Here is a 27,875-nt window from a genome sequence, read left to right on the forward strand (position 1 = left end):
TGACATACTTGTAAATATATATAACATTTAACATGCGCAAGTCGAGCAGTAAGGGACAAAGAAGTGGCCGTGCTGCTGATGGTGCACGCAGAGGCCGTGGCCCTGGGAGCGGTTAAACTGTGCCTGCTGCCAGAGCACAAGAAACACACTCATCCACAATACGTAGCTTCATGTCCCAGTTTGCAGGGCGGCGCAGGACACCACTCTCGAAGTCAGACCAGTGCGACCAGGTGGTCGGTTGGATTGCAGCAGATAATGCTTCCAGTCGGTTAAGCACAACCCTGTCTTCCACAAAGTCTAGTCTCAGTAGCCAAGAGTCTGGTCAACAGAAACCTCACCCTGACACTCCTTCCACCCACCATGGAGAGTCTTGGCAAACAAGTGATCCCACACTCGGATATTCCGCCATTCCTTAATTTGGGCCTCTCGCCAAGCCCGCTTGAAGAGGGACATGAGGAGATCTTGTGCCCTGATTCCCAAACTCTGGAGCATCCACAGTCAGAAAAAGATGACTGTGGGGAACAGCAATTAGTGTTTCATGAGGTGGATGATGATGATGATGATGAGACACAGTTGCCAAAAGGTGAACCACAATTAGTGTCTCAAGAGGTTCATGATGAGGATTTGACACAATTGTCAATAACAGGTTGTTGTTAGGTCAACAAGTCAGGAGGATGACCAGAGTGAGGAAGTGGAAGAGGAGGTGCTGGACGATTAAGTCACTGACCCAACCTGGGAAGGTGGCAAGCCGAGCAAGGACAGCAGTACAGAGGGTGAGAGATCCGCAGCACTGCAACAGGCTAGAAGAGGCAGTGGGGTGGCAAAAGGGAGAAGACTGGCCACACCAAACAGTCCCGCAACTGTTCCCCGGAGCATCCCCTTGCGGCAATCTCCCTTGCCAAGGGGTAGGTGTTCCGCAGTCTGGCGCTTTTTTGAGGAAAGTGTGGACGATAAAAGAATTGTCATTTGCAACCGGTGCCATACCAGAATGAGCAGGGGCGTGAACACTAGCAACCTCACCACTACCCGCATGATCCGCCACATGGCATCAAAGCACCCTAATAGGTGGGCCGAACGCCTGGGTCCACAACCAGTGTCTGCGGGTCACACCACTGCCTCCTCTTCCCCTGTGTTACGTGCTGGCCAATCCCCTGTCCAAGATGCAGGCCCGGATGCCTCCCGCTATGCACCTGAAACTTCGCAAGCACCATCAGCTAGCACACCCACTTCTGTGTCCCAGCGCATCGTACAGATGTCCATACCCCAGGTCTTTGAATGAAAGCACAAACACCCAGCCGCCCACCCACAGACCATAGCACTGAATGTGCACCTTTCCAAATTGCTGGCCCTGGAAATGTTGCCATTTAGGCTTATGGACACTGAGGCTTTCCGCAGCCTGATGGCGGCAGCTGTCCTGCAGTACTCTGTCCCCAGCCGCCAATATTTTTCACGGTGTGCAGTCCCAGCCTTACACCCGCATGTGTCCCATAACATCACCCGTGCCCTGACCAATACAGTTATTGGGAAGGTCCACTTAGCGACTGACACATGGACAAGTGCTTTTGGCCAGGGACGCTACATTTCCCTGACGGCACACTGGGTGAACGTTGTGGAGGCCGGGAGCGAGTCGTACCCTGGGATGGCACAGGTGCTACCGACGCCAAGGATTGCGGGCCCTACTTGCATCAGGATTTCCGCCACCACCTACGTTAGTAACTGCAACCCCCCCTTCTCCTCCTCTGCCTCCTCCTCCACTTCCACCTCTGAATTATCATCTTGCAGCACCAGTCAGACATCAGTCAGTAGCTGGAAGCAGTGTAGCACTGCAGTGGGGAAGCGGCAACAGGCCGTGCTTAAACTGCTTAGGTGACAAACAGCACACTGCCGCAGAGATGTGGCAGGGGATAAGGGACCAGACTGAGCTGTGGGTCTCGCCACTCAACCTACAACCAGGCTGATAATGGCTGTAACTTGGTGGTGGCTTTGAAGCTCGGCAAGCTCACACACATACCATGCCTAGCCCACGTGTTCAACCTAGTGTTTCAAAGGTTTCTCAAAACCTACTCCAATTTGCCTGAGCTACTGGTGAAGGTGCACTGCGTGTGTGCCCATTTCCGCAAGTCATCAACAGCTTCCGCCGGTCTGGCAACACTGCAGCAGTGCTTGCAATTGCCAGCTTACCGACTGTTGTGCGATGTGAGCATGCGCTGGAACTCCACGTTCCACATGATGGCCAGGCTTTGTGAGCAGCAGAGGGCAGTAGTGGAATACCAGCTGCAACATGGTTGTCGCCTTTTCACTCAGCTTCCGCTCTTCACAAGTGACGAGTGGGCATTGATGTCTGACTTCTGTGATGTTTTATGAGGAATCAACACAGATGGTGAGCAGCGATAACGCTATTATCAGCGTAACCATCCCACTTCTGTGTCTACTCAAATGCTCGCTGCTCACAATTAAGGTGGACACTTTGCATGTAGAAGAGGTGGAAATGGTGGAAGACAGTACACAGGGTGATAGCCAGACCACCCTCAGTTCGTCTTCTCAGCGCAAATTGGATGATGATGAGGAGGAGGAGGAGCAGGAGACGGTTGCCTCCGCTACAGAAGGTAGTACCCATGGATGTTTTATTCCATCCATTCAGCGTGGATGGGTAGAAGAGGAAGAAGAGGAGGATGAGGAGATTGAGAGTCATCCTCCTGATGAGGACAGCGAAGTCTTGTCTGTTGGGACTTGGCACACATGGCTGACTTTATGTTAGGCTGCCTTTTCCGTGACCCTTGCATTGTACGTATTTTGGCCAACACCGATTACTGGTTGTTCACCCTACAAATAGAACTTATCATCTCTCATTCCTGTGGTGGAGAGGACGAGCAAAATGGTGCAATACCAGAAGGTCCTTGTGGAAAAATTGCTCCAAAAATTTCCAGCTGACAATGCTGGCTGCAGAGTACGTAGTTCCATGGCCAACCGAGGAGGGGAGACGAGGGGAACAGACAGCAGTTCCAAGAGAGGCAGGGCAACACTCTCAAAGGCCTGGGACAGTTTTATGACACCCTGCCAGCACCCTCAACCTGATGCGTGACCTAGTGTCACAAGGAGGGAACATTTTTGGAAGATGGTGAAAAAGTACGTAGCAGACCGTTTCAGCGTCCTCAGTGATCTCTGTGTGACTTACAACTATTGGGTGTCCAAGCTGGACACGTGGCATGAACTGGCACTCTACCCCTTGAAGGTGCTGGCCTGCCCCACCGCCAGCGTTTTGTCAGAGCGTGCATTTAGTGCTGCTGGGGGCATAATAACTGATAAGCGCACCCGCCTGTCAACTGAAAATGCTAACCAGTTGACTCTTATAAAAATGAACAAGGCCTGGATTGCCGCTGACTTCTCTACTCCACCAGAGGAAAGCGGCTGAACATAAAGGCACTCTAAATGTGGCTTTTATGGTGTACTGAATACACTGTATTCCCATGCACCCCTTCCACCGCTAAAAAGGGAATACTGTATGGTTCAATCTCCCTTTTCTCGTCCTCCTCCTCCATCATATCAACATGCTTATTAGGCTGCCCTTGCTCCTAATGTTTTAGAGGGTCAGCTCAGCAGCAGGCCCTCACCCATAATGTTTTAGAGGGTCACCAGCAGGCCCTGGCCCATAATGTTTTTGAGGGTCACCAGCAGGCCCTGGCCCATAATGTTTTAGAGGGTCATCAGCAGGCCCTTGTTCTTAATGTTTTAGAGGGTCACCAGCACGCCCTCGCCCCTAATGTTTTAGATGGTCAGATCAGCAGCAGGCACTCCCCCCTAATGTTTTAGAGGGTCATCTCAGTAGCAGACCCTTACCCCTAATGTTTTAGATGGTCAGCTCAGCAGCAGACCCTCACCCCTAAAGTTTTTGAAGGTCAGATCACCAGCAGGCAGTCGCCCCTAATGTTTTAGATGGTCAGATCAGCAGCAGGCACTCACCCCTAATGTTTTAGAGGATCAGCTCAGCAGCAGGCCCTCGCCCCTAATGTTTTAGAAGGTCAGATCAGCAGCAGGCACTCACCCCTAATGTTTTAGAGGATCAGCTCAGCAGCAGGCCCTCGCCCCTAATGTTTTAGAAGGTCAGATCAGCAGCAGACCCTCATCCCTAATGTTTTAGATGGTCACATCAGCAGCAGGCCCTTGCCCCTAATGTTTTAGATGGTCAGCTCAGCTGCAGGCCCTCGCCCCTAATGTTTTAGATGGTCAGCTCAGCTGCAGGCCCTCGCCCCTAATGTTTTAGATGGTCAGCTCAGCTGCAGGCCCTCGCTCCTAATGTTTTAGATGGTCAGATCAGCAGGCCCTTGCTCCAATAGTTTTTGAGGGTCACCAGCAGGCCATCAATCATAATTTTTCAAGGGTGTGTATGATGCCCTCATTTATGTGTAATAAAGGGTGTATTGAAGTGTCGGTTCCTTGTAATTTTTCGCAGCCCTTTCACTTAGTGCATAGGCTTTATGAGTGTAGGAGTACCACTACCTGAACAATTGTACCACAATGTGAATGAGGCCTTCCTTTATGTGATATACAGGTTGTATCGGAGTGCCTCTTCCTTGTAATTTTTGGCAGCACTTGCACTTTATATACAAGTAAATATACAGGAAAGAATTTCTCCTAACAATTTTTCCTCTAAAAAGCATACTACTCAGACAACATAGTTCCCAGCAGCGACCTGGGAGTCCAAGATGCATCCAGACATCCTCCCCATGCTGTTCCCGAACCATTTCAGTGGTGTTTCCATCAATTTCTAAACTTTTCATGTAAACCAGACACCCTCCCCTCTTCAGAGCAGGGGGTGCCTGGTTTAATGCTCGGGTTCTCCCATTGACTTCCATTGTGCTTGGGTGCTTGGTAGAGCACCCAAGCATCCCGAGGTGTTCTACTCGAGCACCCCAGCACTTTGGTGCTCAACCAACACTATTAAATATATAACCAATAAAAAAAATATATACACATCATGAGCATCGCCTTGTGCAAAAATGCCCGTACTATTAAAATATAACAATATTTATTCCATACGGCAAATGAAGTAATGAAAAAATAATAATAAAAATGGCCAATTCTCAATTTTTGTCACTTTATTTTTTTCATTTCATTTTTTCTTTAGGAATCTATTATTTTCATTTTACCTGCACCATTATATACACCTTCCTCTCTCATATTTTCAGATGCAAAAATATACAAAAAACTGAAAGATTATTTGGTAAACCAGCAATTTCTGCTTTGTGTTCATAACTGACCTCCTCAGTTTATAGCCTCATAAATAAAGTTTTTTATGGTATACTTATGGTTCTTTATGTTACACTTGCTCCAGCAAGACTGTGACTTAAACCTTTTAGGGTTGGAAGACTTGTTGCCAGAAATACCACATGATTTATGTTTTGCCTCACCTCCGCTAGAAAACGTGACCAGGAGAGAAGAGTAAGTAAAGGAGGATCTTAACCTGCATCATTGGCATCTTTTTCTCATCAACTGCAGCACTGAGCTTCCAGTTTTCTCTTAAAGGGGTTGTCCGGGTTCAGAGCTGAACCCGGACATCCCTCCATTTTCACCCAGGCAACCCCCCTGACATGAGCATCGGAGCAGTTCATGCTCCGATGCTCTCCTTTGCCCTGCGCTAAATTGCGCAGGGCAAAGGCATTTTTAGGAGTTCCGGTGACGTATCGGGGCTCTCCATGGGGCTGACATGAACCCTGGTGACGTCATCGGCACTGCTGGGCGGGATTTGGCTCTGCCCTAGCCAGTAAAACGGCTAGGGCAGAGATAAAGCCCGCCCCTCAGAGCCGGTGATGTCACCGAACACACTGCCGGGCGGAAGTTACCGCCCGGCAGTGTGTTATTGAAAACAAAATCATTAGTCAGACCACACATGGAGTACTGTGTACAGTTCTGGGCTCCTGTAAACAAGGCAGACATAGCAGAGCTGGAGAGGGTCCAGAGGAGGGCAACTAAAGTAATAACTGGAATGGGGCAACTACAGTACCCTGAAAGATTATCAAAATTAGGGTCATTCACTTTAGAAAAAAGACAACTGAGGGGAGAGCTAATTACTATGTATAAATATATCAGGGGTCAGTACAGAGATCTATCCCATCATCTATTTATCCCCAGGACTGTGACTGTGACGAGGGGACATCCTCTGCGTCTGGAGGAAAGAAGGTTTGTACATAAACATAGAAAAGGATTCTTTAGGGTAAGAGCACTGAGACTATGGAACTCTCTGCATGATAAGGTGTTGATGGTGAGTACAATAAAGGAATTCAAGAGGGGCCTGGATGTATTTCTGGAGTGTAATAATATTACAGGCTATAGCTACTCGAGAGGGGTCGTTGATCCAGGCAGTTATTCTGATTGCCTGATTGGAGTCGGGAAGGAATTTTTTATTCCCCTAAAGTGGGGAAAATTGGCTTCTACCTCACAGTTTTTTTTTTGCCTTCCTCTGGATCAACTTGCAGGATGACAGGCCGAACTGGATGGACAAATGTCTTTTTTCGGCCTTATGTACTATGTTACTTATGTACTATGTTAAAAGAGCCCGTGCCCTGCACGATTTAGCGCAGGGCACGGGAGCACACGGAGCAAGAGATGCTCCGATGCTAGCCTCAGGGGGGCTGTCTGGGTGAAAATAAGGGTATGTCCGGGTTCAGCTCTGAACCCGGACAACCCCTTTAAAGAAGCACTCTAGCAGTGTAATTTGTTATACCCTAACTCAGTTGCAGACATAAATTTTTAACCATTTCATTATAAGAACCTGGTCATATGATCTCAAGTCTGACTCCTTGCTCTAATGCAAGGGCCAGCAACCTTCGGCATTCCAGCTTTTGTGAAAGTACAGTTCCCAGCAGACTCTATTAACCACCTCAGCCCCCCTAGCTTAAACACCCTTAATGACCAGACCACTTTTTACACTTCTGCACTACACTACTTTCACCGTTTATTGCTTGGTCATGCAACTTACCACCCAAATGAATTTTACCTCCTTTTCTTCTCACTAATAGAGCTTTCATTTGGTGGTATTTCTTTGCTGTTGACATTTTTAACTTTTTTTGTTATTAATCGAAATTTAACGATTTTTTTGCAAAAAAAATGACTTTTTCACTTTCAGTTGTAAAATTTTGCAAAAAAAAACGATATCCATATATAAATTTTTCTCTAAATTTATTGTTCTACATGTCTTTGATAAAAAAAAATGTTTGGCTATTTTTTTCTTTTTTTTCTTACAAAGTCTCATATTCCACTAACTTGTGACAAAAAATAAAAACTTCCATGAACTCACTATGCCCATCACGAAATACCTTGGGGTGTCTTCTTTCCAAAATGGGGTCACTTGTGGGGTAGTTATACTGCCCTGGAATTTTAGGGGCCCGAATGCGTGAGAAGTAGTTTGAAATCAAAATCTGTAAAAAATGGCCGGTGAAATCCGAAAGGTGCTCTTTGGAATGTGGGCCCCTTTGCCCACCTAGGCTGCAAAAAAGTGTCACACATCTGGTATTGCCGTACTCAGGAGAAGTTGGGCAATGTGTTTTGGGGTGTCATTTTACATATACCCATGCTGGGTGAGATAAATATCTCGGTCAAATGCCAACTTTGTATAAAAAAATGGGAAAAGTTGTCTTTTGCCAAGATATTTCTCTCACCCAGCATGGGTATATGTAAAAAGACACCCCAAAACACATTGCCCAACTTCTCCTGAGTACGGTGATACCAGATGTGTGACACTTTTTTGCAGCCTAGGTGGGCAAAGGGGCCCACATTTCAAAGAGCACCTTTCGGATTTCACCGGCCATTTTTTACAGATTTTGATTTCAAACCACTTCTCACGCATTCGGGCCCCTAAAATGCCAGGGCAGTATAACTACCCCACAAGTGACCCCATTTTGGAAAGAAGACACCCCAAGGTATTTCGTGATGGGCATAGTGAGTTCATGGAAGTTTTTATTTTTTGTCACAAGTTAGTGGAATATGAGACTTTGTAAGAAAAAAAAGAAAAAAAGAAAAATCATCATTTTCCGCTAACTTGTGACAAAAAATAAAAAATTCTAGGAACTCGCCATGCCCCTCACGGAATACCTTGGGGTGTCTTCTTTCCAAAATGGGGTCACTTGTGGGGTAGTTATACTGCCCTGGCATTCTAGGGGCCCTAATGTGTGGTAAGTAGGTAAATGACCTGTGAAATCCTAAAGGTGCTCTTTGGAATGTGGGCCCCTTTGCCCACCTAGGCTGCAAAAAAGTGTCACACATGTGGTATCTCCGTACTCAGGAGAAGTTGGGCAACGTGTTTTGGGGTGTCTTTTTACATATACCTATGCTGGGTGAGAGAAATATCTCGGCAAAAGACAACTTTTCCCATTTTTTATACAAAGTTGGCATTTGACCAAGATATTTATCTCACCCAGCATGGGTATATATAAAATGACACCCCAAAACACATTGCCCAACTTCTCCTGAGTACGGCGATACCAGATGTGTGACACTTTTTTGCAGCCTAGATGCGCAAAGGGGCCCACATTCCTTTTATGAGGGCATTTTTAGACATTTGGATCCGAGACTTCTTCTCACGCTTTAGGGCACCTAAAATGCCAGGGCAGTATAAATACCCCACATGTGACCCCATTTTGGAAAGAAGACACCCCAAGGTATTCAATGAGGGGCATGGCGAGTTCATAGAATTTTTTTTTTTTTGGCACAAGTTAGCGGAAATTGATATTTATTTTTTTTCTCACAAAGTCTCCCTTTCCGCTAACTTGGGACAAAAATTTAAATCTTTCATGGACTCAATATACCCCTCACGGAATACCTTGGGGTGTCTTCTTTCCAAAATGGGGTCACATGTGGGGTATTTATACTGCCCTGGCATTCTAGGGGCCCTAAAGCGTGAGAAGAAGTCTGGAATATAAATGTCTAACAAATTTTACGCATTTGGATTCCGAGAGGGGTATGTTGAGTTCATATGAGATTTTATTTTTTGACACAAGTTAGTGGAATATGAGACTTTGTAAGAAAAAAAAAAATAATTTCCGCTAACTTGGGCCAAAAAAATGTCTGAATGGAGCCTTACAGGGGGGTGATCAATGACAGGGGGGTGATCAGGGAGTCTATATGGGGTGATCACCCCCCTGTCATTGATTACCCCCCTATAAGGCTCCATTCAGATGTCCGTATGTGTTTTGCGGATCCGATCCATGTATCCGTGGATCCGTAAAAAACATATGGACATCTGAATGCAGCCTTACAGGGGGGTGATCAATGACAGGGGGGTGATCAATGACAGGGGGGTGATCAGGGAGTCTATATGGGGTGATCACCCCCCTGTCATTGATCACCCCCCTATAAGGCTCCATTCAGATGTTCGTATGTGTTTTGCGGATCTGATCCATCGATCCATGTATCCAAGGATCCGTAAAAAACATACGGACATCTGAATGCAGCCTTACAGGGGGGTGATCAATGACAGGGGGGTGATCAATAACAGGGGGGTGATCAGGGAGTCTATATGGGGTGATCACCCCCCTGTCATTGATCACCCCCCTATAAGGCTCCATTCAGATGTCCGTATGTGTTTTGCGGATTCGATCCATGTATCCGTGGATCCATAAAAAACATACGGACATCTGAATGCAGCATTACAGGGGGGTGATCAATGACAGGGGGGTGATCAGGGAGTCTATATGGGGTGATGATCACCCCCCTGTCATTGATCACCCCCCTATAAGGCTCCATTCAGATATCCGTATGTGTTTTGCGGATCCGATCCATGTATCCGTGGATCCGTAAAAAACATACGGACATCTGAATGCAGCCTTACAGGGGGGTGAACAATGACAGGGGGGTGATCAATGACAGGGGGGTGATCAGGGAGTCTATATGGGGTGATGATCACCCCCCTGTCATTGATCACCCCCCTATAAGGCTCCATTCAGATATCCGTATGTGTTTTGCGGATCTGATCCATGTATCCGTGGATCCGTAAAAAACATACGGACATCTGAATGCAGCCTTACAGGGGGGTGATCAATGACAGGGGGGGTGATCAATGACAGGGGGGTGATCAGGGAGTCAATGACAGGGGGTGATCACCCCATATAGATCACCCCCCTGTAAGGCTCCATTCAGACGTCCGTATGTGTTTTGCGGATCCGATCCATAAAATCATACGGACGTCTGAATGGAGCTTTACAAGGGGGTGGTTAACTTCTGTGGGAGCTCTAGGAAGAGCAGAGGACGTGGGCATGCTGGGAGTTTCACAACAGCTGCAGTGCCAGAGGTTTCCTAACTCTATTCTAATGTGTAAACAGGAACTCTGTCCCTCCCATGTAGCTGACTTCCTGTGAACTACAGGATAACATCATCACCAATCAAATCCCTCCTGACCACTCTCAGGCCTGCCCTACACTTTTCTGTGTATCCCTGTATTCAGTTGAAGAGTCAGGGGGAACTTTATCAATACTGGTGCTTAGGTTGGGTTTTCACTTCAGTTATTTGGTTACTGATTTCCAGGAGTGGAGGCTACACAGAGGCATAATGGAAATATTTGCCCCTGTTCTGTATTTTTGACCGGAACCTGGTTTTGGCTCACAATAACTAATGGAAATAACTGACTAAATAACTGAAGTGTGAATGCCCATAGCAAACCAATCAGATTCCACCTTTAGAAATGTATTTAGTTTTCTGGTGTAGAAAAAAATGCAAATTTTTGTGCAGGTCTCCTAACAGTCTTGCTATTGCCTCTTTTCTTATCCATGGGCAGAGCCTATGAAGACTGACAATTTTAATAGTGTTGATCGAGCACCAAGTAGAATCGAGCACCCGAGCACAATGGAAGTCAATGGGAGAACCCGAGCATTAAACCAGGCACCCCCTGCTCTGAAGAGGGAAGGGTGTCTGGCTCACATGAAAAGGTCAGAAATGGATGGAAACACCACTGAAATGGTCGGGAACAGCATGGGGAAGATGTCTGGATGCATCTTGGACTCCCAGGTCGCTGCTGGGAACGATGTTGTCCAAGTAGTACACCACTTTTACAGACTGACAATTATACGCACAAAATCGAAGATAAAATCGATTTTAGAGGAAAAATTGTTAGGAAACATTCTTTCCTGTATATTTACTTGTATATAAAGTGCAAGTGCTGCCAAAAATTACAAGGAAGAGGCACTCCGATACAACCTATATATCACATAAAGGAGGGCCTAATTCACATTGTGGTACAATTTTTCAGGTAGTGGGACTCCTACACAGTCACGTGCCTAGGGTATTCGGCACCCGGGGCCGATCCTTTCTCTGGCATTCACCCCCCCCCCAATACTTGACCACATACCTCTTACATCCAGGGACATCTCTCCTGTCATGTTAGACCTTCTCTTTCCCCTTCTCCTCCGTTAGACCGCCATGACAAATTCTTTCAGCCGCATCTAGTCTCTACAGAGTTTGTAATACAGACACAATAGATTTCTCAGTTTTTCTATCAACCTCCCTATCCTGGTGTCCTGCTGCCCCCTCCAATACTGTGCCCATTGTGCTCCACAATGCCCCAGGTACAATACTGCTGAAAAACTAGTGACCCGAGTAGACATAATTGGGGTCATTTATCAAACTGGTGTAAAGTAGAACTGGATTTCCAAAAGAGCTGTCAAATATGAAAGGTGGAATCTGATTGGCTGCTATGGGCAACTAAGCCAGTTCTACTTTACACCAGTTTGATAAATTACCCCAAATGTCCCTATAGTGTCCACAGCAGCTATAATGTCCCCTAGAGTGCCCCAAGTAATAATAACACCCTATATTGTGCTCAGAAATAATAGAATTGCCCCTACAGTGCCTCCTCAATAGCAACGCCCCCCATGTTGCCCCCATATAGTAATTTCCCCCACACTGCCCTCCATAGTAATCCCCCATAGTAATTTGCCCACCCACACAGTAATTTCCCCCACACTGCCCCATACAGTAATTTCCACCACACTGCCCTCATACAGTAATTTCCCCCACACTGCCCCCATACATTAATTTCCCCGACACAGTTATTTCCCCCACACTGCCCCCATATAATAATTTGCCCAACAGTCATTTTCCCCACACTGCCCCCACACAGTAGTTTCCCCCACACTGCCCCACACAGTAGTTTCCCCCACACTGCTCCCACACAGTAGTTTCCCCCACACAGTAATTTCCCAACACTGCCCCCATACAGTAATTTTCCCAACACTGCCCCCATACAGTAATTTTCCCCACACTGTCCCCATACAGTAGTATCCCCACACTGCCCCCATACAGTAGTTACCCCCACAGTGCCCCCACACAGTAATTTTCCCCACACTGCTACCACACAGTAGTTTCCCCCACACTGCCAACACACAGTAGGTTCCCCCACACAGTAATTTCCCCTACACTGCCCCATACAGTAGTTTCCCCCACACTGCCCCCACACAGTAATTTCTCCCACACTGCCCCACATAGTAATTTCCCCCACACTGCCTGCATACAGTAGTGTCCCCCACACTGCCCCCATAAAGTAGTTTCTCCCACACACAGTAATTTACCCCACACAGTAATTTATCCCACACTGTAATTTCCCCTACACTGCCCCCATGTAGTAGTTTCCCCCACACAGTATTTTCCCCCACACTGCCCCATACAGTAATTTTCCCCCACACTGCCCCCCCCACAGTAATTTCCCCCACACACAGTAATTTCCCCCACACTGCCCCTACACAGTAGTTTCCCCCACACTGCCCCCCCACAGTAATTTCCCCCACACAGTAATTTCCCCCACACTGCCCCCACACAGTAATTTCCCCCAAACTGCCCCCACCACAGTAATTTCCCCCACACTGCCCCATATAGTAATTTTCCCCACACAGTAGTTTCCCCGACATTGCCCCCTATAGTAATTTCCCCCCACAATAGTAATCCCCCCCATAATAATTTGCCCACACATAGTAATCCCTCCCATAATAATTTGCCCCCACATAGTAATTCCTCCCATAATAATTTGCCCCCACACAACCCACCATGATATTTCCCCCCCCCCCAAAGTTGGCACATAAAAACAAAAACAAAAAAATAATTAAAAAAAAATAAAAATAAAAGCTAAATACTCACCTGCGCTTGCTCGCAGAGGAAGGCGTGCACACTTCACTGTGCTGCTGCGTCCCGACGTCATCACGCACGCCTGCGCCAGAGTTTTACTACCGCATTGGCCTCAGGCCTACTAGGCCTAAAGCCTATGGCGGTGATCGGTGGCGAGGCAGGGAACTATGCGCTCTCGTGCCCCACCACAGTATGTGGGCACGTCAGCCATCCAGCAATGAGAGCTTCCATCTGTGTTGATAGAAGCTCTCACTGCACCCCCCTGAGAGCCGGCACCCGGGGCGGACCGCCCCCCCCCCCCCCCCCCCCCCCTGCCCCCTCTAGGCACGCCACTGCTCTTACACTCATAAAGCTTATGCACTAAGTGAAAGGGCTGCCAAAAATTACAAGGAACCGACACTCCAATACCCCCATTATTACACATAAAGGAGGGCATTATACACACCCTTGAAAAATTATGATTAATGGCCTGCTGGTGACCCTCAAAAACATTAGGAGCAAGGGCCTGCTGGTTACCCTCTAAAACATTAGGGGCAAGGGCCTGCTGCTGATCTGACCATCTAAAACATTAGCGGTGAGGGTCTGGTGCTGAGCTGACCATCAAAAAAATTAGGGGTGAGGGTCTGCTGCTGAACTGACAATCTAAAAAATGAGGGGTGAGGGTCTTCTGCTGAGCTGACCATCTAAAGAATTAAGGGTGAGAGTCTGCTGCTGATCTGACCTTTTAAAACATTAGGGGTGAGGGTCTGCTGCTGATCTGACCTTCTAAAACATTAGGATTGAGGGTTTGCTGCTGAGCAGACCCTCTAAAACATTATGGGCAAGGGTCTGCTGCTGATCTGACCTTCTAAAACATTAGGGGTGAGGATCTGCTGCTGAGCTTACCATCTAAAAAATTTGGGGTGAGGGTCTGCTGCTGAGATGACCATCTAAAATATTAGGGGTGAGGGTCTGCTGCTGAGCTGACCATCTAAAAAATTAGGGGTGAGGGTCTGCTGCTGAGCTGGCAATCTAAAAAATTATAGTTGAGGGCCTGCTGCTGAGCTGACCATCTTAAACATTAGGGGTGAGGGTCTGCTGCTGAGCTGACTCTCTAAAACATTAGGGGCGAGTGGCTGCTGCTGAGCTGACCATCGAAAAAAAATTATGGTTGAGGGCCTGCTGCTGAGCTGACCATCAAAAAAATTATGGTTGAGGGTCTGCTGGTGAGCTGACTCTCTAAAACATTAGGGGTGAGTGTCTGCTGCTGATCTGACCATGTAAAAAATTAGGGGTGAGGGTCTGCTGCTGAGCTGACCATCTAAAACATTATGGGCAAGGGACTGCTGCTTAGCTGACCATGGAAAAAATTATGGGCGAGGGCCTGCTGCTGAGCTGACCATCTAAAACATTATGGATGAGGGTCTGCTGCTGAGTTGGTTCTCTAAAACATTAGGGGCGAGTGCCTGCTGCTGAGCTGACCATCGAAAAAATTATAGTTGAGGGCCTGCTGCTGAGCTGACCATCGGAAAAATGATGATTGAGGGTCTGCTGGTGAGCTGACTCTAAAACATTAGGGGCGAGGGCCTGCTGCTGATCTGACCATGGAAAAAATTATGGGCGAGGGCCTGCTGCTGAGTTGACCATCTAAAACATTAGGGGTGAGGGTCTGCTGCTGAGCTGACTCTGTAAAACATTAGGGGCTAGCGCCTGCTGCTGAGCTGACCATCGAAAAAAATGATGGTTGTGTCACAACTAGACAGCTGAGAAGCTCTGACAGGAGCTTTCCAGATCCTCCTCCTTGAGTTTCTTTGTTTTGGTTAAGTTCCTCATCTCGTTAGTCTATCTCAGCTGTCATGCAGTTGGACTGATTGCTTCCCTTTAAGTTCCTCCCCATGATGCATTAGGTTGCGGCTTATACAACTTCCTGGAGTGTGTGTGCATGCTGTTTCTATTCCTCAGTCCTCTGCAAGATAAGTGCTGTTCCTTTATTTGTGATTTTCTGTCTGCTGGATTTTCAGGTGACCCTGACTCCCTCCGTGTCTTGTGTAGGGAGCCGGTGGTCGTGTCCCCTCACTATTGTAGGGTCTTCAGGTATTAGATAGCCGAGGTACGTGGATATGCGCCCATCCACCTTTGGGGTGTTCGCATAGGCTGAGCAATTAGGGAGAGTGGCAGGTCTCATGTAGGGGTCTCCCTTTTGTTCCTTAGTTGTGGATCCAGTGAGTCATTAATTGTATTGCATTGTCTTGTTTCCTGTACACCATCCGTGACATTATAAGCCGCCAAAACCGTCTCAAGCATGGATCCGGTTTCACTTTTGGCTGAGCGCTTCCAGGGTCTTTCATTGGAAGTAGCTGATCTCCATAAGACTTTTTCTCAGTTTCAAGTGACCGGTTCAGCTTGCGTTCATGGAGTTTGTTCTGAGCCTAAGATCTCGCTCCCGGATACGTTCCCTGGGGGTAGTGAGTATTTTGTGCATTTTAGAGAGGCTTGCAAACTCCATTTTCGCCTTCTTCCCCATTCCTCTGGTGATGAAGAATGGAGGGTGGGGATCATTATATCGCTGCTCAGGGGTAACGCTCAATCCTGGGCCTTTTCGCTGCCGGAGGGGGCACGGCCCCTCCGTTCAGTGGATGAATTCTTTTTAGCCCTGGGTCAGATATATGATGATCCGGATCGTATTGCTCTGGCTGAGTCTAGACTACGTCTGTTATGCCAGGGTAAACAATCCGCAGAGATATACTGCTCAGAATTTCGGAGATGGGCAGCTGATACTGGTTGGAATGATGCTGCACTCCGAAGTCAATTTTGCCATGGTCTTTCAGAGGGATTGAAAGATGCATTTGCCTTTCATGAGAGACCTACCTCCTTGGATTCTGCTATGTCTCAGGCCGTTCGTATTGACAGGCGTCTTAGAGAGAGAGGAGAGATCTCTCCTTCCTGTCATACTCAGTCCCGGGACAGTGCAGCGGTCTCTTTCTGTGCGCAGGGGTCTCAGTCGCTGTCAGCCCCTTCTGAGCAGGAGCCCATGCAGCTGGGGTTGATTGCCTCTGACAATAGAAGATTCAGCCCGCATGGGAGGGTTTGTTTTTGTTGTGGAGGTATAAATCATTTGGCAAATGTTTGTCCCTCTAGGAGATTCAGGCAGTCTTCTGGGAGTAATAAAGAAACAAAAAGGAAAAAATCTTTTAAAAATGTTCCGTCTGTTACTATTGGCAGGGTTGAGGCGGAAATTGAAGGTTTTCCGTTTGCTTGTAGTTCCCGTTTTGTCCTGCCTGCTAGGGTGGCGCTAGAGAGCAAGAGCATTTTTTGTGAAATTTTTGTGGATAGTGGAGCAGCTGTCAATCTCATTGATAATCAATTTGCAATAACTCATGGTTTCCAGGTATGCACTTTGGGAAAGGATATTCCTGTTTTTGCTATTGATTCCGCTCCACTTTCTCAGAAATCATTAAAGGGCATAGTTCACAATATTCGTTTAATTGTGAGTGATGCTCATGTTGAGGATGTGTCATGTTTCGTCCTTAGCGGTTTGCCTACTCCTCTAGTGTTGGGGCTTCCCTGGCTCACTAAACATAACCCCACCATTGATTGGCAAGCGAGGCAAATAAATGGTTGGAGTGACTTTTGCAGAGAGAATTGCCTCATGACATCTGTTTCTGAGGTTTCTACTAAGACTGTACCACCTTTCCTCTCTGAATTTTCGGATGTCTTCTCTGAGAGTGGAGTTCAGGATTTGCCCCCGCACAGGGAGTACGATTGCCCTATTAATCTCATCCCAGACGCCAAACTGCCTAAATCTCGTTTATACAATCTTTCCCAACCTGAGAGGGTCGCTATGCGTGCTTATATCTCTGAGAGTCTGAGAAAAGGACACATACGACCCTCGAAGTCACCTGTTGCCGCTGGTTTTTTCTTTGTTAAGAAAAAAGATGGTTCTTTAAGACCTTGTCTGGATTTCAGGGAGCTGAACAGTATCACTATTCGTGACCCTTATCCGCTTCCTCTGATCCCGGACCTGTTTAACCAGGTTGTTGGGGCTAAAGTCTTTTCCAAATTAGACCTAAGAGGGGCATACAACCTGGTCAGGGTCAGAGAAGGAGACGAATGGAAGACGGCTTTCAATACCCCTGAGGGCCATTTTGAGAATTTGGTTATGCCTTTTGGTTTGATGAATGCCCCAGCCGTTTTTCAGCATTTCGTGAACAGCATTTTTTATCATTTAATGGGAAAATTTGTATTAGTGTATTTGGATGACATTTTGATTTTTTTCTCCTGATTTCAAGACTCATAAGGAACACTTACGTCAGGTCTTGCTCATCCTGCGGGAGAATAAATTATACGCGAAACTGGAAAAATGTGTGTTTGCGGTTCCAGAAATTCAATTTCTGGGGTTTCTTCTCTCCGCTTCTGGTTTTCGCATGGACCCCGAGAAGGTCCGCGCTGTGCTTGAGTGGGAGCTTCCTGAGAATCAGAAGGCGCTGATGCGTTTTTTGGGCTTTGCCAATTATTACAGGAAATTTATTTTGAATTATTCCTCTGTTGTTAAACCACTCACTGATATGACCAGAAAGGGGGTAGATTTTTCTTCCTGGTCGGTAGAGGCGTGTAAGGCCTTTTCTAATATCAAGGAGAGTTTTGCTTCTGCTCCCATCCTGGTACAACCTGATATTTCATTACCCTTCATAGTTGAGGTTGATGCTTCTGAGGTAGGGGTGGGTGCGGTCTTGTCTCAGGGTTCCTCTCCTGCCAAATGGCAACCATGTGCCTTTTTCTCGAAGAAACTCTCCTCCGCAGAGAGAAATTATGATGTGGGAGATAGGGAATTGTTGGCCATCAAGTTGGCTTTTGAGGAATGGCGCCATTGGCTAGAGGGAGCCAGACACCCTATTACCGTGTTTACTGACCATAAAAATCTCGCCTACTTGGAGTCAGCCAAGCATCTGAATCCGAGACAGGCCAGATGGTCTTTGTTCTTTTCAAGGTTAATTTTGTTGTCACGTTCCGCCCTGGGGTTAAGAATGTGAAGGCAGATGCCCTGTCACGTTGTTTTCCGGGAGGTGGGAATTTTGAAGACCCGGGTCCCATTTTGGCTGAAGGTGTGGTGGTCTCTGCTCTTTTTCCTGAATTGGAGGCAGAGGTGCAGGCAGCCCAGTCAGAGGCTCCTGATCTTTGTCCTCCTGGGAGGTTGTTTGTGCCTCTCGCTTTGAGACACAAGATTTTTAAGGAACACCACGATACGGTCCTTGCTGGGCACCCGGGGGCAAGAGCCTCACTGGATCTCATCGCTCGGAGATTCTGGTGGCCTGCGCTTCGTAAGTCGGTTGAGGGTTTTGTGGCAGCTTGCGAGACTTGCGCTCGTGCCAAAGTCCCTCATTCACGGCCATCAGGTCCTCTCCTTCCCTTACCCATTCCTTCCCGTCCTTGGACACATCTGTCCATGGACTTCATAACGGACTTGCCTCGTTCCTCGGGGAAGACTGTGATTCTGGTGGTGGTGGACCGTTTTAGCAAAATGGTGCATTTCATCCCTTTTCCTGGTTTGCCCAATGCTAAGACGCTGGCGCAGGCATTTATTGACCACATTGTTAAATTGCATGGTATTCCTTCAGACATAGTCTCTGATAGGGGCACGCAGTTTGTTTCCAGATTCTGGAAGGCTTTCTGTTCTCGCTTGGGGGTTCGGTTGTCATTCTCTTCTGCTTTCCACCCGCAGTCGAATGGCCAGACAGAGCGCGTCAATCAGAATCTGGAGACATATCTGCGCTGTTTTGTGTCGGAGAATCAGGAGGATTGGTGTTCTTTTTTGCCCCTTGCTGAGTTTGCTTTAAATAACCGTCGTCAGGAGTCCTCTGATAAGTCACCATTTTTTGGTGCATATGGGTTTCATCCGCAGTTTGGGACTTTCTCGGGAGAGGGGTCTTCTGGTTTACCTGATGAGGACAGATTCTCCTCGTCTTTGTCATCTATTTGGCAAAAGATTCAGGATAATCTAAAGAGCATGAGTGAGAGATATAAGCGTGTGGCAGATAAGAGACGTGTGCCTGGTCCGGACCTGAATGTTGGTGATCTGGTGTGGTTGTCTACCAAGAATATCAAATTGAAGGTTCCCTCCTGGAAGTTGGGTCCTAGGTTTATTGGGCCTTACAAGATCCTGTCTGTCATCAATCCTGTTGCCTACCGTCTTCATCTTCCTCAGACTTGGAAGATCCATAATGTTTTTCATAAGTCCTTATTGAAACCTTATGTTCAACCTATTGTACCCTCGCCTTTGCCTCCTCCTCTGATTATGGTTGATGGAAATCTTGAATTTCAGGTCTCTAGGATTGTGGATTCTCGTCTTGTCCGCGGTTCCCTCCAGTACCTCGTTCATTGGGAGGGTTATGGTCCTGAGGAGAGGATGTGGGTCCCAGTGACGGACATTAAGGCCACTCGTCTCATCAGGGCTTTCCATAGGTCCCATCCTGAGAAGGTGGGCCCTGAGTGTCCGGAGTCCACTCGTAGAGGGAGGGGTACTGTCACAACTAGACAGCTGAGAAGCTCTGACAGGAGCTTTCCACATCCTCCTCCTTGAGTTTCTTTGTTTTGGTTAAGTTCCTCATCTCGTTAGTCTATCTCAGCTGTCATGCAGTTGGACTGATTGCTTCCCTTTAAGTTCCTTCCCATGATGCATTAGGTTGCGGCTTATACAACTTCCTGGAGTGTGTGTGCATGCTGTTTCTATTCCTCAGTCCTCTGCAAGATAAGTGCTGTTCCTTTATTTGTGATTTTCTGTCTGCTGGATTTTCAGGTGACCCTGACTCCCTCCGTGTCTTGTGTAGGGAGCCGGTGGTCGTGTCCCCTCACTATTGTAGGGTCTTCAGGTATTAGATAGCCGAGGTACGTGGATATGCGCCCATCCACCTTTGGGGTGTTCGCATAGGCTGAGCAATTAGGGAGAGTGGCAGGTCTCATGTAGGGGTCTCCCTTTTGTTCCTTAGTTGTGGATCCAGTGAGTCATTAATTGTATTGCATTGTCTTGTTTCCTGTACACCATCCGTGACAGGTTGAGAGCCTGCTGCTGAGCTGACCATCGAAAAAATTATGGTTGAGAGTCTGCTGCTGAGCTGACTCTCTAAAACATTAGGGGTGAGTGTCTGCTGCTGAGCTGACCATCGAAAAAATTATGGTTGAGGGCCTGCTGCTGAGCAGAACCTCTAAAACATTAGGAGTGAGGGCAGCCTAATAAGCATGTTGATATGAAGGAGGAGGACGAGAAAAGGAAGATTAAGATTGAACCATATACCCTTTTTTGTGGTGGAAGGGGTGCATGGGAATACAGTGTATTCAATACACCATAAAAGCCACATTTATGTGGTGAGGTTGCTAGTGTTCACGCCCCTGGTCATTTTGGTACAGCACAGGTTGCAAATGACAATTCTTTTATTGTCCGCACTTTCATCAAAAAAGCGCCAGACTGTAGAACGCCTACCCCTTGGCAAGGGAGATTTCCACAAGTGGGTGCTCCGGGGAACAGTTGCGGGCCTGTTTGGTGTGGCCCGCCTTCTCCCTTTTGCCACCCCACTGCCTCTTCCAGCCTGTTGCGGTGCTGCAGATCCCTCCACCTCTGTACTGCTGTCCTCGCTTGGCTTGCCACCTTCTCAGGTTGAGTCAGTGATTTCATCGTCCACCACCTCCTCTTCCACTTCCTCACTCTGGTCATCCTTCTGACTTGTTGACCTAACAACAATCTCACTTATTGACAACTGTGTCTCATGCTCATCATCAACCTCTTGAGACACTAATTGTGGTTGACTTATTGGCAACTCTGTCTCATCATCATCATCCACCTCGTGAAACACTAATTGCTGTTCCCCACCGCCATCTTCTTCTGACTGTGGATGCTCAAGAGTTTGGGAATCAGGGCACAAGATCTCCTCATGTCCCTCTTCAAGCGGGCTTGGCAAGAAGCCCAAATTAAGGAATGGCGATGAAAAGAGCTCCTCGGAATATCCGAGTGTGGGATCACTTGTTTGCCAAGACTCTCCATGGTAGGAGGAAGGAGGATCAGGGCGAGGATTCTGTTGACCATACTCTTGGCTACTGAGACTGGACTTTGTGGAAGACAGGTTGGTGCTTAACCGACTGGAAGCATTATCTGCTGCAATCCAACCGACCACCTGGTCGCACTGGTGTGACGTCAAGAGTGGTGTCCTGTGCCGTCCTGCAAACCGTAACATGAAGCTAGGTATCGTGGATGAGTGTGTTTCTTGTGCTCTGGCAGCAGGCAGTTTCACTGCGCACAGGGCCACGGCTTCTGCGTGCACTGCCACTTCTTCGTCCCTTACTGCTCGCCTTCCGCATATTAAATGGTATATATGCTTGCAAGTATGTCACACGTACAGTAGCGCAGGTTTTGTAAGTGTATGCACAAATAAATTAGACTGAATGTCACTGATATTTGGGATGGGCAAACGTTATACAGGAGATATAGCACAGTTAATGTCGCTGACACCAGCAGCGAATAAAATTAGACTGAATGTCACTGATATTTCGGATGTGCTAATGTTATACTGGGGATGTAGCGCAGGTAATGTCGCAGCCACCAGCAGTAAAAAAATTACACTGAATGTCGCTGATATTTCGGATGCGCTAACGTTATACTAGAGATGTAGCGCAGGTAAGGTTGCGCTAAAAATATAAATTGCTGTCAGACACAACAATAGTAATTAAAAGGACTTTTGGGTCTCCAATACCAACCCTGCCTAACCAAAAAAATGTAATTGAATCAATTCCCTACACTATCTGTCCCTTCTACAGCACAGCTCTCCCTGGCTAACACTGAGCCGAACCACGTGTCATCAGGTGCTTTATAGCACCCGATGACTCGTTCTGGCCAGCCAATCACTGTAATACCAGTAACCAACATGGCTACGGCATTACAGTGAGTGTCAGTACTTACCTGCGTAGCAGCCAACAAACGTGCGGGGAGGAGACTCTAGCATCGCGCTTGAGCACACGTGGTATTCGGCCGAATACCACGATATGCTGAACATCCAGATGCTCGAGCCGAACTAAATTTTAAGATTACTGCCACCAAAAAGCTGGTGAAAGCTAGGTCACCTCCAAGCTAGGTTTCAGTTTCTAGTACACAGACCTTCCAAGATGCACCAAAAGAGTTGTGAGACTGTGTAAGGCTACTTTCACACTGGCGTTTTGGCTTACCGTTTGTGAGATCCGTTCAGTGCCCTCACAAGCGGTCCAAAATGGATCAGTTTTGCCCTAATGCATTCTAAATGGAAAAGGATCCGCTCAGAATGCATCAGTTTGCCTCAGTTTGGCTCCGTTTCGTCTCCATTCCGCTTTGGAGGCGGACACCAAAACGCTGCTAGCAGCGTTTTGGTGTCCGCCTGACGACGCAGAGGCAAACAGATCCATCCTGACACACAATGTAAATCAATGGGGACGGATCAGTTTTCTCTGACACAATCTGGCACTTTCAATGGTGTTCAAGACGGATCCGTCATGGCTATGTTAAAGATAATACAAACGGATCCGTTCTGAATGGATGCAGACGGTCGTATTATCTGAACGGATGCGTTTGTGCAGATCCATGACAGATCTGCACCAAACGCGAGTGTGAAAGTGGCCTAAAATGTTGGTGCATCTTATTCCAGCCAACTTTGTACTAAGACCAGCATCTAAAACACCAGTCTTAGTAAATGTCCCTTAGTGTTTAGATGATTGACCAGCATTCTGGCATTTTTTACATTGGCTCTCTGACCTGACATTTACTCGCTTGAACCAGAATATTGTGGCTGCACCATTCGTACTTTGTGCCAACTTTTTAATTCGCATTGTTAAATGTGTCTACATCTGTGATGTGGTTTTAAAAAGTGGTAAAGGGAAGATGTGACACGATGCACCACAAAAATCCCTATTTGCCACACAATACACCATAGAGCTTCAAACTGCTTCCTGACTTGGCTGTCCTGACCAGGCTGTCCTCTGGGCTGTTCCCCACTGTTCTCATTGTGCTGCTGCTGTAAGGAGACAGCGCACGGTGTGCTGGTGCTGGAGGGAGACAGTGGGAGGTGCGCTGGTGTTGGAGGGAGACGGTGGGAGGTGCTCTGCTTCTGGAGGGAGGCAATGGCCGGTGAGTTGGTGCTGTAGGGAGATGGTGGGCTGTGCGCTGTTGCTGGAGGGAGATGTGGACGGTGCTGACTTTCCTCTTATAACGTGCCTTCACTGCCTGTATGTGCCTCCACCCCATGACTGCCTGCGAGCTTAGATAATAATTCAATGTAAAGTATCCCCTAATAAAGTATCCCCCATAACTTTTATAAGCCCAATACAGTGTCCCCTAATAAAGTGACCCTTAGGCCTCATGGACACGACCGTTGTGTGTTTTGCGGTCCGCAAATTGCTGATCTGCAAAACACGGATGGCGTCCGTGTGCGTTCCGTAATTTGAGGAATGGCAAGGACAGCCGTTAATATAACTGCCTATTCTTGTCCGCAAAACGGACAAGAATAGGACAGGTTATATATTTTTTTTTTTTTGCGGACCACGGAACGGAGCAACGGATGCGGACAGCACACGGAATGCAGTCCTCATCTTTTGCGGCCCCATTGAAGTTAATGGGTCCGCATCCAAGCCGCAAATACTGCGGCTCGGATGCGGACCAAAACAACGGTCGTGTGCATGAGGCCTTACAGTGTCAGCAGCAGATCCCCCATAACAGTGTGTTATCAGCAGATCTTCCCATAACAGTGTGTCAGCAGCAGATCCTTCCAATAAGAGTGCGTCAGCAGAAGATCCCCCCTATAACAGTGCATCAGTAGAAGATCCCCACCTATAACAGTGCACCAGCAGCAGATCCCCCCCATAACAGTGCATCAGCAGCAGATCCCCATAACAGTGTGTCAGCAGCAGATCCTTCCCATAATAGTGTCAGCAGCAGATCCTTCCCATAAATAGTGTGTTAGCAGCAGATCCCCCCATAACAATGTGTGAGCAGCAGATCCTTCCCATAACAGTGCATCAGCAGCAGATCCCCCCATAAGAGTATGTCAGCAGCAGATCCCCCCATAAGAGTATGTCAGCAGCAGATCCCCCCATAAGAGTATGTCAGCAGCAAATCCCCCCATAATTGTGCATCAGCAGCAGATCCCTCCCATAACAGTGCATCATCCACTGATGTTATCAGCACCCCATTAACAGTGCCCCATTAATTGTGAAGGACACAGTGCTGACAGTTCTTTCATTACTGTATTTTGTTGCAGAAAAATAGCGTAGTTTCCTGCTGCATCCAATTTTGTCAAAGCAGAAAGGGCTAGTACATAAAATCCCTTTTAAACTGGAGATAGTAAAATATGCCAAGGAACATTGAAACAAAGCAGCTGAGAGACATTTTGGGTCGCTTCCAACTGAAAAAATGATACAGGAATGGAGGAAATAGGAGGATTTGCTGGAAAAAGCCGAACAAAATACTTTGTGAGCATGGTGTAAAATGGCCACAGTTAGAAGTGGACCTGAAAGAGTGGATCACATGTCCCAGCAACAAAAGCTTTTTAGTCTCTACAAAAATCATCTTAGGCCTCATGCACACGACCGTTTTTCGGGTCCGCATCCAAGTTGCCGTTTTTTCGGCTCGGATGCGGACCCATTCACTTCAATGGGGCCGCAAAAGATACGGACAGCACTCCGTGTGCTGTCCGCATCCTTTGCTCCGTTCTGTGGCCCTGCAAAAAGAATAGAACATGTCCTATTCTTGTCTGTTTTGCGGACAAGAATAGGCATTTCTTCAATGGGCCGCCCGTTCCGTTCTGCAAATTGCGGAAGGCACACGGGTGGCTTCCGTTTTTTCGGGATCCGCGGTTTGCGGACCACAAAAAACAGAACAGTCGTGTGCATGAGACCTTAGGGTCCATTCACGCGTTCGTAGTGTATTGCGGATCTGCAATACACCCGGCCGGCACCCCCATGGAACTGCCTATTCTGGTCTGCTATTGCGGACAAGAATAGGACATGTTCTATTTTTTTCCGGAGCCGCGGACCAGAAGTTCGGGGCCGCGCTCTGGAAATGCGGATGCGGACAGCACACTGTGTACTGTCCGCATCCATTCCTGCCCCATAGAGAATGAATGGGTCCACAGCCGTTCCGGATAATTGCGGAAAAGGTGCGGACACATTTTACGGACGTCTTGCTGCTGAAAAAGGCATTGAGGACTTCACTGACTCACTATCATGGTGTCACAGATTTATGAAGATTTATTAAGATGTGGCCTTGCTATGCACACCAAAACTAGAAATGTACAAAAAATGCCTGAAGAATATGAATCCAAGATTGTGTCTTTTCACACATTTTTACTTGATACATGGAAAAATTTTTTGTTGAAATAGGCCAGATTGGGAACATGGATGATGTCCCTTTAACCTTTGATGTTCCATCAAGCAGTACTGTTGATGTAAAAGGTGCAAAAACCATAACAGTGAAAACCTCAGAACATGAGAAAACTCATTACACTGTTGTGTTGTACTGCTGTGCATATGGCACCAAACTGTCACCAATGCTAGTTTTCAAAAGAAAAAAACATGCCAAACAAGACGATCCCACAAGGAGTTATTGTGCTTGTTCATGACAAAGGAAGGAAGTATGAAAAAAGCATGAAAATATAGGTTGCAAATGTGTGGTCCAAACGCCTTGGAGGACTTCTGAAAAAACCTTTACTATTAGGGCTTGACCAATAGCCATAATTCCTGGGGTGCTTACCTGCTAGTTGCAACCTCTGGACTTTTCCTGCTGCTTGCTGCTGGTAATCATAACCTGGCACCTACTGACGAATGAAGAGGCCCACTATTCCTTTAAGTTTGTGAGTGGGTGGAAACATCATGGCAGGCAGTGAAGGATGATGAAACCATTGCAAGGTCCCTCAAAAAATGTGGCATCAGCAATGCCTTAGACAGCTCTGAAGATGGTATCCTGCATGAAGAGAGCAAAGATAGCGATACCAATGATTGCGACCAACTGGGCTTGATAAATTCGGACAGTAATGTTGAGGAGTTCTTGGGGTTCCCTGACAACTAGAGATGTTTCTGTACTTAAAGATTAAAGTCTCCTCATTTTTTATTGACAGTAATTATTGTTAATGCTGCTGTTCATGTTTACATTTTTGAAATATTATTCTGTTATTTTATTAAATATTTTAGCATACCTTCTGATTCAAAAATGTGGTTTATTATTTTCCTCCTCTAAAACCTAGGTTCGTCTTATGGTCCGGTGTGTCTTATAGTCCAAAAATAAGGTAATACAGATTCTAAATAAGAACTATTAGCTGGCACAACCACTTTGGAGCTAGTATAGGTTTTGTCAAAAACATGAGCCAAAAACTGTCTAAGACTAGGTCAAAACACAGCGCAAAATAGTTGACAAAAGTGACACAAATATCTAAAAAACCTTGTGTATAGCATGCCACAAATGAAATAAAATTGTGGCATATATGCAGCACTATCACCACAGCGAGGGGTCCTTTTTTTTGTGTTTTTTGTGATGCCAGTTGCATTGAAGCAACAAGGGACAGAGTCCCCTTAAGTAGATGGTGTTAGTGGTACCCAGGTGTAGGAATGCCAGAGTGGTGTAAGGGTAGCCTATAATGTCCCTTTAGATGTGGCTGTGCACATGTCACGGTGCTCCTACCTGGATATTCTGGAACCCCAGGCGTTGTCGTGCGCTGCAGAGCAAGGGATAGTTGATGAAGGGGATGATGAAATAAAGTCCAGACTTGTGTTGGAGTTGATAACAGCTTTACTTGAATAAATGTTCGTCAGGAAACAATCTTCCAACTTTATCTTGGTTACCAGCAGGTTTTAGCATTAAAACTGGCAGGCAAACACACTCAGCCCTACTACATCTGTTGCTCTTTAGCTCTGCTGTCCTAACAGGATTAAACGGAAACTTTTCCTTTCTGCTGTACTCAGCCCCCATAGTGCTTCCCCTTCTTCTCCATAGTACCCCCCCATATTGTGGCAGTATATAGGGCCCCCATAGTGCTTCCCCTCTTCTGCATAGTACCAGAGCACGTCGGGGATCAGACGCTCTTACTTTTCTTTCCGCTCCGTACTCTGACAGGAATAAGCCGGTTGTGGAGACAGAGTCGGAGCAGGGAGCGCGCCAGTGGCAGGGGCCAACTGGGCATGCGCTGCTCTTATTAGGAAAAGCAGCATATGTGCAGTTAGAATAAAGCCATAGATGAGCTTTCCCTTATCCCCAAACCTAATATGAATCCTCTTTCTCCAGCTAATTGTAGACCGATTTCTCTTTAACCCCTTAAGGACACATGACGTACCGGTACGTCATGTGTTGTTCCGATCACTGCCGCCCGGCCGGCTGTGATCGGAACAAGGTGCCTGCTCAAATCATTGAGCAGGCACCTCGGCTAAATGCGCGGGGGGGTCCCGTGACCCCCCGATGTCCGCGATCGCAACAAGCCGCAGGTGAATTCAGACCTGCGGTTTGTTGCGCTTTCTGCAGTTTCTGATCGCCGCGGTCCCTGACCGCGGCGATCAGAAACTTTAGTGTGGCAAAAATATATATTTATCACCCCCCCCTGCACCTCTGAATGATTTTAGCCCGGTGGGAGGTGCAGGGGGGGTGTTGCGGGCGGTGGGGGCGGTGCGGGAGGCGGGCGGTGTGGCAGGCGGGATTGCGATCCCCTGCCCGCCTCCCATTGAATAATCGTTGGTGTACAGTGGGTATACCAGGGTGCCAGCACATTGCTGGCACCCTGGTATAAACGGCTGACATCGGT

The 27,875-nt window shown here is 47.2% G+C and overlaps 1 long non-coding RNA gene across 1 annotated transcript; it reads right to left on the reverse strand.

Moving 5' to 3' along the window:
* Positions 1–19,801: 19,801 nt before the first annotated feature.
* On the reverse strand, positions 19,802–27,249 carry LOC120991611. Its single transcript, XR_005776734.1, has 3 exons — positions 27,148–27,249; positions 20,822–20,831; positions 19,802–19,812 (listed from the first exon to the last, which is right to left on the reverse strand). It is a non-coding gene; the product is annotated as an uncharacterized LOC120991611 (long non-coding RNA).
* Positions 27,250–27,875: the final 626 nt, after the last annotated feature.

The sequence above is a fragment of the Bufo bufo genome, chromosome 2 (genome assembly GCF_905171765.1).
Source record: "Bufo bufo chromosome 2, aBufBuf1.1, whole genome shotgun sequence".
Classification (NCBI taxonomy): domain Eukaryota; kingdom Metazoa; phylum Chordata; class Amphibia; order Anura; family Bufonidae; genus Bufo; species Bufo bufo.